The 10417-nt window shown below is 37.4% G+C and overlaps 1 pseudogene; it reads left to right on the forward strand.

Annotated features, from left to right (window-relative positions):
* The first annotated feature begins 4611 nt into the window (after positions 1-4611).
* LOC148296439 (uncharacterized) lies at positions 4612-10160 on the forward strand (annotated as a pseudogene).
* The last annotated feature ends 257 nt before the right edge of the window (positions 10161-10417 follow it).

A 10417-nucleotide genomic window follows, 5' to 3' on the forward strand; every position in this document is an offset into this window, starting at 1 on the left:
TTGGATGATGATATTTGGAAACAGTGGATATGGACACTGGGATACATGGAAATGGATATATGGATATGGTTTGGATATACTATTCACACACGTGCCGGGTTTCGGGCGTGTGGGCTTTATTGGTCACGGATCCTAGAATTGTGGGATGCCGGAAAAATTGTGGATATGGTCTGGATATGACGGAACCCGGGGCATCCTTGGCGGGATGTTGCTGTAGACCCTTGATTGGGTAGTCTGCGCGCGTAGGACTGTTTCAGGCGTACGGGTCTTGATTCTTCGTCCGTACGTGCTGGGTTAGAGTGTCAGTCCCCCAGTTGGACGACTCATTCCTAGCCACATGGATGTTTGAGGCCGGATAAGTGTGAGCTAGTCAACAATCCCCTGTTGGATTGTTTCCCCTGGTACATGATGATGGTGAGAGGTGGGTGTTGTTATATTACACATATGTATATGTGGTTTTGATTCTGGTTTGAGATTTGTGAGCTTGTACATGTATGAATGCTTGAGCCCTGGATTGGGAAGTGTTGTACGGAAACATACGCCTTCGATAGGGTATGGTTGCGGGATTGAACTGATATAAAGGGAAGAATTTGATAATGTGTTCATTTTGTGTTTTGTCGGAATTGGAGTTGTGTTAAATCCGAAATGTATCGTGGGTTCTGCTGTAAATAAATGTATTTTATTGAAGTTGTGACCGTTGAGATAAGAACTACGTGTGGCTTGATCCCTTGTCCAAGGGTACGTAGGCAGCCTGGGGGTCTTACCTAGGTGCAGCCGCGAAATATTATTGTGTTTAAAAGGTGGATCAATTCTGTGTATGTGATTGGATTCTGATGTGATTGTTGGGTCTGAATCCTGCTTGATGTTTCGGTTGTATTTGTAAAGTTGTTTGAGGTCATTCATTGCATCGTTTATGCTTTATCCAACTTAAGAACATGGTGGTTTTGGTTTCGAACCATTTGAAGGCCTGAGGCCAATTTTGTATTTGCATGTTGATAACTTGTGCATGCTGCCAGTTGGGTTTTAAACTGTGTTTTGTTTGCAGGTTGAAATTTTGGGGAATGTCCAATTTACAGGGGAGACTCTGTCGAAATTTCGGCAGAAAGTCTCGGTTCTTAGTAAGTGGGCCCGACATCGGTGTGATGTCGAAAAATTTCCACAGGATTCGTCTCGGGTTCCGAGGAATTCGGGGCAGGTCCTGTCAACAGATCCGTCCATTAGGGCAACGCCCTCACCTGGGACACGTGACATGCTCACAATCGACGTCCACAGTCCCACATCGAAATTCTACACAAAGTGCACACCTCCCAAGGCCTATAAAGGAGGCCAACTACCCCAAAATAAAGGTAATCAGAACGAACGGCATACTAGCCTATTGATCTGTCAGTTTAATTAACTAAATCCGAACTTTCTCAAGCATCGGAGAGCCTTCGGCCAGTACCACACCGGTGCCCTAAATCTTACCGAGCGTTTTCTCATATTGCAGATCACACTCCCTACCGAGGCATAAGGATACCGAAGGCCCAAAATCATCAAGTTGACCTTCAAAGGACTGGAACCACTTTTTCGCGTCAACAATAGACATTCATAGCACATTTTCAAAATTTACCAAATAAAATATCGGAAGGTCCCTCATTTAATTATTTTTCAGTCAACATTTACAATGGCCTTTTTCTTTTGGACCAAAAAAAGTCCCTCATTTAATGATTTGCTTGCCTATTTATAGGGGCTGACTGTTCAGTATTTAAAAAATATCACTAATGCCCTTGCAATTGTCAGATATGGGCCCTTACTTTTTCTCAAACTTCATCCCATATGTAGTACGGATAGGGCATATTTGACAAGGAAGCAAGCAAAGCTATTCCTTCCGCATTCACGGTCAGTTAGGATACATGTTCATCTGTCATAGTATTTCTATTTTGGAAAATATTCTTCTGGATCTATACAGTTTTAAAAATATTTAATGTTGTGTCATGATTCATAATAACGTATCTGTGAAACACAAACACAATCATGATTTGAAAAACTGAATTATGTTACATCAAGATAATGTATCCATATGAGAAAGGTACATTACCACGAGGAGGAAAAGTCGTACGTCCTATTAGAACAATTTACAAGCCAACTACATTTTTCCATGAGACATACATTAGTTCACTTTCCTTATACCTAATTTATTTTCATCAAGGATTCTATTTGTTATATCTCAACAAATGCTTTCCAAAAGATACATTTTATAAATAAATAAAAAACCAGAGAAAATTAAAGTTACAGTATATCGTTTGGCATATAACAACAAGAGGGTCTCCAAACTTAATGCAATCACAAGGTTAAACAACCATTAGACTTTACCATTAGAAAACAGGAGGTTCAGACAGTAAGCCAACAACCACCAAATAACAAGGAAAAGAGAAATGCAGAACTACTATAGTTCTTAATACTTTAAAGGAGAAGCAAAAAAAAAGAAGGGTACGAGTAATGCAATTAAATATGACCTCAATGTCTTCAAAACTTGCGTTTGACAGCATAATACTCTCAACTACAGGAGCATCTAAGCTAATGACAACTTGCAATTCATATGCACGCTGCTGCAGATCTGTTGAGTGAGAAGCTGACAATTCTTCCACCAAAGATTGACACTGCAAGGGAAGAAAGATTTTTATCAATCGATATTTACTTCCATGACAGGCCAAAACAAAATGAAAATGACGACATTATAGCTAATCATTGATTAGATGAATGTCAACATTATAATGGTGTCCAGAAAACTTCAACTTAAAAAAAGCATTAAACATTCATCATGCAACTATAGAGCTCTGGACCACAAAGCTAGGGCCACTGATCATTGACACACACATTTTTATGTGCACATTACAAATCCTGCACATAATATCTGAATGTTATCAAGCACATTTCTCTAGCATTAACCATTGTATAAAGTAAAATTATAGAAACTATTTCAAAAGAGCCCCACCACTAACCACTTAAAAAAACATTTCAACTCTGATTCAACTTCTTGCTGACTAAACCTTCAATCATTAAAAGATTAAGAAACTACATGCATACATACATACATATAGTCAACCATTCAAGAGCGGATGATCTACAGTGCATACATATGTTGAATTCTGTGAAAGCGGCTTGAGCAGTTGCTCAGTCCGTTTTGTTTTCAAGTCTCCTTTCTGTTTTCATTTTTCATCTTTAATTTTTGTTTCAAAACAATTTGTTACTTTAGGATGTAGAATCGCTTGTTAGCGCTTTAGAGTTTATGGTTTAACTATTGACAATGGTAACACAACCACTAACTGCTATCCTCCGCTTGGTCACTAAATATGTAAACATATGTTATTTCTACCAACAATTATATCATACACATTCAGCTACTTATAAGTCCAACAATTCAAAAATCAATACAACCCTAAAACATCTTTTGACAATTCATCTTATAACTTTTCCTGGTCCAGCCATCAGATCAAAATTCGTAAAACAAATAGAGTACACCATGGTAAAAAAGAAAAAGAAAAAGAAAAATTAGGTTTCAGACATAATTAACTTTACTATTTAGTATTTGAGACATTGGATATTTTGGTTTGGGTTTTAATACCTAGGAAATTATTGGTATTTTGGATTAGGCCGAAGAGAAGGCCCAGATTTGTTGGACCAGCTTAAAAATAAAAACGGAAAAGACAATGCTACCCTTCTTCAAAAAAAGCATGGCCCATCTTTAAACCTTACAAATTAAATGACACTGGATTTGGAATTATGGTTCTTGCTCTGCCATTGGAGCTTCAATTTTCTAGAAGGTTTTCCTTCGATTTTCTTCATTTTTCTGTTTTATTTTTTCCTGCCACGTTTTCGTTCGATTTACATGCGGAATGACGGTCAGTTTTGGGTGATTTATGTTCTCCTTAGTTCGGGTATTTCGAGCTCAGTTTTGTGGTGCCATTTTGTGGTGCGATCTTGTGGAGTTCAATGCTAAACCCTATCTTCTTCGTTTTGTGATCAGATTTGATTTTGAGCTAATGTTTAGTTTGGAGTGATTTTTGGCAGTCCTAGGTGTTGAGGTATGAGTACTTTAGAACCTGTTTTCGTTTATATCGACTTTGATCTTGGTTTCTTTTTGGTTTCTATTCGAAGTTTTTTGATTTTCTATCATAAACTGCATCTGTTTGTTTCAGTTTCATAAACTTCATTGGAAGTGTATGGCAATATTACAACTGCTTATGGACTTGAATTTGTTTTGATTTTTTGTCACAAACTGTATCTGTTTGTTGCAGTTTTCTGGTTTCATAAATTGTATTGGAAGTGTATGGCAATGTTACAATTGCTGATGGAGTTGAATTTGTTTTTATATTAGTTTTAGTACTTTGAACATGGCTTTCTTTTGGTTTCTATTCAAATTTGAGCATGTGTTTTCTCATAAAGTGCACTGTTGTTTCCGTTTATTTCAGTTTTTGACTAAAAACTGCAGTGCAGTTTCTTGTTTCATAATTCGATTTCATACTAATATTTGCAAGTCTATGGGAATGTTACAACTGTTTATATACATTATTTACTTATTTGAATTGTTTTCTATTTTTGTTTGTTGTCTTGTTTGCATTTTCTAGGCTAATGGAGGTTCGTGTCATAGCCAAGTGCACATATAAGTCTTCCATTATGTTTTCAGTTTCAAAAAAGTCATCCATGGTTGATGTTTCGAAGACTTTGTGTCTAAGGTTTAGGGGTTTGCAGTTGGGTAGTTTCACATTACGATATTCGCTGTCCGGTTATTCAAGTTGTTTACTAGAAACGGATGGTGATTTAGAAATAATGATGACATATTTGTCGATATCAAATGCGAAAGTGTGGATATTTTAGTTAAAGATTTACGCGGGAGCAGTGAGTATAGTGGTGACTTTTGTGGAAATAAGGAGTTGATAGCATGTGAAAAGAGCGAGTTGTCGTATTCTAGTACTGTCGAAGACAACAATGAATTTTTGGGCAGGTCAAAGAGAGCAAGTGCTAAGCCTTTGTTGCCAAATGAGCTGGAGATGTACATACATCATGCAGGGCAGAAGTTTAACGGTGGTGCAGAGGAGTTCCAGTTGAAATTGTGCAATTACGCTCTTGAAGTAGGATTTAATTTTTCATATGCTGGCAATGACAAGAAGTGGGTGATTGCTGTTTGTTCAAATAAGAAGTTGGACGGTTGTAGTTGGCGTGTTTATGCGTCTCATTGTGAATCTACTGGCTGTTTTGTAATTTGGACGTTGAATAATGTGCATACATGTGTGGGTCGTATACGGGAATCAAAGAGTAAGACGATGAGGTCTTGTGTGGTGTCCTCTCTCTTTGTGGACAGAATTCGTGCAAAACCAGATGTGAAGCCAATTGAGATTATACACTAGTTCAAAGACTATTATGGTATAGACATTTCATACTACCATGCATGGTTTGGCAAAGAGCTAGCTAAACTGGATGTTCACGGTGATGAGTTGAAATCCTTTAATGAGTTAGTGTGGTATGCGAATGCCGTAAAGGAAACTAACAGTGGTTCAGTGTGTGAGCTTGAATGTGAAGCTGGAATTAATCGCATTAGACGGTTTTTTGTATCGTTTGGTGATCGGTTCATAATTGTATATCATTTCGTACCCTTCTAGCTTATGATTTGGTTATGTTTTTTAGTTAAACTTGTGCTTTTAATCCTTTTTGTGTTTATCTTTCAGTTCATTGAGCTTTAGGTAACAATGATGGCTTTGGATAGGAAATGATGCAATCCATGCATGTTAAGGCCTGATTTGGGTGAATGGAAGAAGAGCTTAAAGACAAACTAATTTTGGCTACAGCCCCTTGCCAGCCCAGTTTCGTAGGTCAACGTTTTGGCCTTGGATCAGCATGCTCTGGGGCTCGGATGAGGTGAAGATCTTCATGAAAGTTGTTCCAATGGGTGTGTACTATAACATATCCAAATTTCAGCCCAATTGAACATATCTGGAGTCCTTAGCCCGTCCAACACTGAACCCTGCTCAGGAGGATTTGTAGCTGCCAGCTTTTAGCCATGTGCCTCCTTTTAGCCATGCGCCTCACCCCAGCTATAACTGACTTTGTACCCAACATAATGAGTGAAGTAGGGAGGCATTCCAGCTATGAAAGTCTAAAGGAGTAAGTTGGTACATGCTGGAGCTATTATAGAGAAAGCATGTGCATGCATGTGAAGCAAAAAGAAAGAAATGAAATGAAATGAAGTCAATTCCAGTCTCTGTTCGGCAGTCAACTTGCAAGGCCCACAACGCACACTTCTACTGCTCTGATGGGAATACTTGCTTCATAGAAGTTGTTCCAATGGGTGTCTAGTATCACACATCCAAATTTGAGCCCCATTGGATACGTTTTGAAACCTCTGGCCTTCCTACACCAAGCCTGGTTCAGAAAACTCATTTTTTCAGCAACCAAAAGAAAACCACATGGGTTGGCAGCAAAAGGCAGCCACAATTGAACACCTTTGAAAACCCATGTGAAGAAAGCTTGAGGTGCAGCAAAAGAAGTATGGGATGGAATTGATTCCAACCTCACTAACATAGACAAGATGAAGTGGGAGTTATGGATTGTATTAAAAGAGGAATGGTGGTGTTGGAATTCATCATGATGTTCCTCCCTCTTAGCCCTATAAATAGATAAGTCTTCAAGCTTCAAAACACACCCCAAGGGGGGGAGCTCTCAAACACTTCTCTAGAGCTCCCTTCCCTTCTCTCCCTCAAATTCTCTTAGTTTCCTTTCAAGTTGTCAATTGTTGTAACAAAATGATTTTACTAAATTTTCCTTCAAGTTTTCTTAGTTCCAGTTTACTTTTATTTGTAATGTACATTCTTTCTTAAGTATTCAAGTTTAATTAGTTTCCAAGTTTCAATTATGGTTTTTGTTCTTATTCATTATGCTTATAAGTTAATATGCTAATTTGAATGATTGATCACCATTTAAGCTTGCATGTTAGCTATCTTGGTTAGAATTAAGAGTAGACATCATGCTTTAATTCGAATTGAACTATGAATAGGAAGAGTATGTATGGACATTCGACAACAGGGATTAGATACATGCTTGGTTGTTTAAATTGTTCTTCTATGCTTAATGGGTTCCTAATGCTTAATTTTAGGTTAGACAACAAATGATCAAATTAGGGAATTAGGAACACAAGGTTATGACCAAACACCATGGCTTAATCATACTTTAGCTAGAATTAATCCGTTAATTTAATTGAACTTGGGAACTTATCTGCTTGGGTTATTTTCTTTTCTTTCTTTCTTGTTTTATGTTGCGTCGATTCAGCTGCACCAAAATGAATTCAGCTGCATCCTCAACTTGTGATACTCGCAAGTGCACGAGCCGTTCGGTAGTATAGCATATGTAAGTGCGAGGTCCATTCCACAGAGATTGGTGATTGAATAATCCAATTCAATTTTCCTACACAAAATTGAAAAAATAAGAAAGAAAATAAATAAAACAAGAAAGAAAGAAAGAAAAGAAAATAACTCAAGCAGATAAGTTCCCAAGTTCAATTAGATTAACGGATTGATTCTAGATAAAGTATGATTAAGCCATGGTGTTTGGTCCTAACCTTGTATTCCTAATTCCCTAATTTGATCATCTGTTGTCTAACCTAAACTAAGCATTAGGAATCCATTAAGTATAGAAGAACATTTTAAACAACCAAGTATGTATCTAATCCCTGTTGTCGAATGTCCATACATACTCTTCCTATTTATAGTTCAATTCGAATTAAAGTATGATGTCTACTCTTAATTCAAACCAAGATAGCTAACATGCAAGCCTAAATAGTGATCAATCATTCAAACTAGCATATTAACTTATAAGCATAATGAATAAGAACAAAAACCATAATTGAAACTTGGAAACTAATCAAACTTGAAACTAAAGAAAAGAATTTACATAACAAAGAAAAGTAAAGTGGAACTAAGAAAAACTTAAGGAAAATTTAGTAAAATCATTTTGTTACAACAATTGACAACTTGAAAGGAATCTAAGAGAATTTGAGGGAGAGAAGGGAGGGGAGCTCTAGAGAAGTGTTTGAGAGCTCCCCCCTTGGGGGTGTGTTTTGAAGCTTGAAGACTTCTCTATTTATAGGGCTAAGAGGGAGGAACATCATGATGAAATCCAATACCACCATTCATCTTTTAATACAATCCATAACTCCCACGTCATCTTGTCTATGTTAGTGAGGTTGGAATCAATTCCATCCCATACTTCTTTTGCTGCACCTCAAGCTTTCTTCACATGGGATTTCAAAGGTGTAGGATTGTGGCTGCCTTTTGCTGCCAACCCATGTGGGTTTTCTTCACCTTTGCTGGAAAAAACGATTCTTCTGAACCAGTCTTGGTGTAGGAAGGCCTGAGGTTTCAATATGTATCCAATGGGGCCCAAATTTGGATATGTCATAATAGACACCCATTGAAACAACTTGTATGAAGAATGTATTCCCATCTGAGCAACACAAGTGTATGTTTTGGGCCTTGCAAGTTGACTCCCGAAAATAGACTGGAATTGACTTCATTGCAGTCAGCTTGTGGGCTTGTTTTGGGCTTGATCTTCCCTCCTACAAAATCTGGAAAAATCTGGATCTTCAAACAATTTGTATTATCTTTCCAAGCATATGCAGCCCAGCTCAAGGAAAAATTGGAAAGCCCTTCAAATGTCATTTTTGGCCCAGTAACGCAGATGCTGCCGAATTTGACCTTAAGTTGCCAAAACTTGTATAACTTTCTCTAGAAGACTCGGAATCATCAACCGTAAAATTCTCCAAAAACTAGACTTCCGCATATTTCCAATGATATATGGATCATCATCTGGTTCATCCTGAGCAAGTACAGTCCAATTTGTGAAGTTGACTAATCTGCAGACACCGTTTTGAGCTAACTTGTCTCCAAAATGCATTTAATGAGTCTTAAGCTTATTACACTGAAACAAACACAAAATTTATTAAAAGCACAAGTTTAACTCAAAAACATAATCAAATCATAAGTTAGAAGGGTACAAAATGATATATAAATATGCACCTATCATTTTATTTATTTTCTTTCTTGTTTTTCTGTTTTGTGTAGGAAAACTGAATTGGATTATTCAATCACCAATCCCTGTGGAATCGACCTCGCACTTACATATGCTATACTACCGAACGGCTCGTGCACTTGCAAGGATCACAAGTTGAGGATGCAGCTGAATCGAAGCAACATTTGGCGGTTGCATTGTTGGATTTCAATATTGCATACCCTTGTTGTTCATTGATGCTACGTTTTTGAAGAGCAAGTACAAGGGGCAGCTTCTTTGTGCTTCCGAAAAGAATGGGAATCAAGGTAGGGTTACTGTACTGTATTGGATTTTTGTGTAATCTGCATTACTGTTTTGTGTAATATTGCTGTTATTTTGTGCACTCTGCATTGCAGTTTATGTTTACTGTTTTGTGTAATATTCCTTGTATGTTGTCAATTGTTCTTTGGGCATTCATAAACTTCACTGCATATTCCAATTTTTGCAGTTTTTTAGCATAAACTTCATAATTCGATTTCTTAATAATTTTTGCAAGTCTATGGGAATGTTGCAACTGCTCATGAACTTAAATGTGTTTTGAACTTAGTTTTACTGCTTTGATCATGGATTTTGCCTTTTGGTTTCCTTTCAAATTTGAGCAGATTGTTTTCATAAACTGCACTGCAGTTTCAGTTTGTTGCTTATACTTGTACATTTGGTTTTGTTTTGCAGGGTTTTATCCTCTAGCTTTTGGAGTTGTTGATTCTGAGACAAAGGAGAATTGGACTTGGTTTCTTCAATATTTGGCTGTTATATTGCTATCAATGGGGAGAGTGGTGACCTTTTTCTCGGACCGCAATCAAGGTTTGTTAAATGCAATGGGGGTTGTGTTTCCTGGATGGCCTCATTCTTACTGTTACTATCACCTCAAATAGAATTTGATATCGAAGTACCCCAAGTCAGGTTATGGGAAACTGCTCCAAGACCGTGTTATCAATCTATTTAGTAGATGTGCATATGCTGTTACAGAGGAAGAGTTTAAAGTAGCAATGGACGAGTTGGTGATTGTTGGGAGTTCGAAAGTAAAGACATTTATATCTAATTTGTCTAGAGATCACTATGCCAACGCATTTTTCAAATGAATGCGTTATGGGGATATGCCTCAAACCTAAGACCATGGGTTAAAGCTTCATGCTGATCTTGGTTACTGAAGTTGCTGATATTTAACATTCCAAAGCGCTCATTCTCAGGAATATAGGGCTAAACACCTTTCTCTAGTGCTTGCTAGACATAGCTGATCGGTGCATATTTACATATCATTTTGTACCCTTCTAGCTTATGATTTGGTTATGTTTTTGAGTTAAACTTGTGCTTTTAATCCTTTTTGTGTTTATCTTTC

Source organism: Prunus avium, chromosome 2, assembly GCF_965620075.1.
Source record: "Prunus avium chromosome 2, drPruAviu1.hap1.1, whole genome shotgun sequence".
In the NCBI taxonomy this organism is placed as follows: Eukaryota; Viridiplantae; Streptophyta; class Magnoliopsida; order Rosales; family Rosaceae; genus Prunus; species Prunus avium.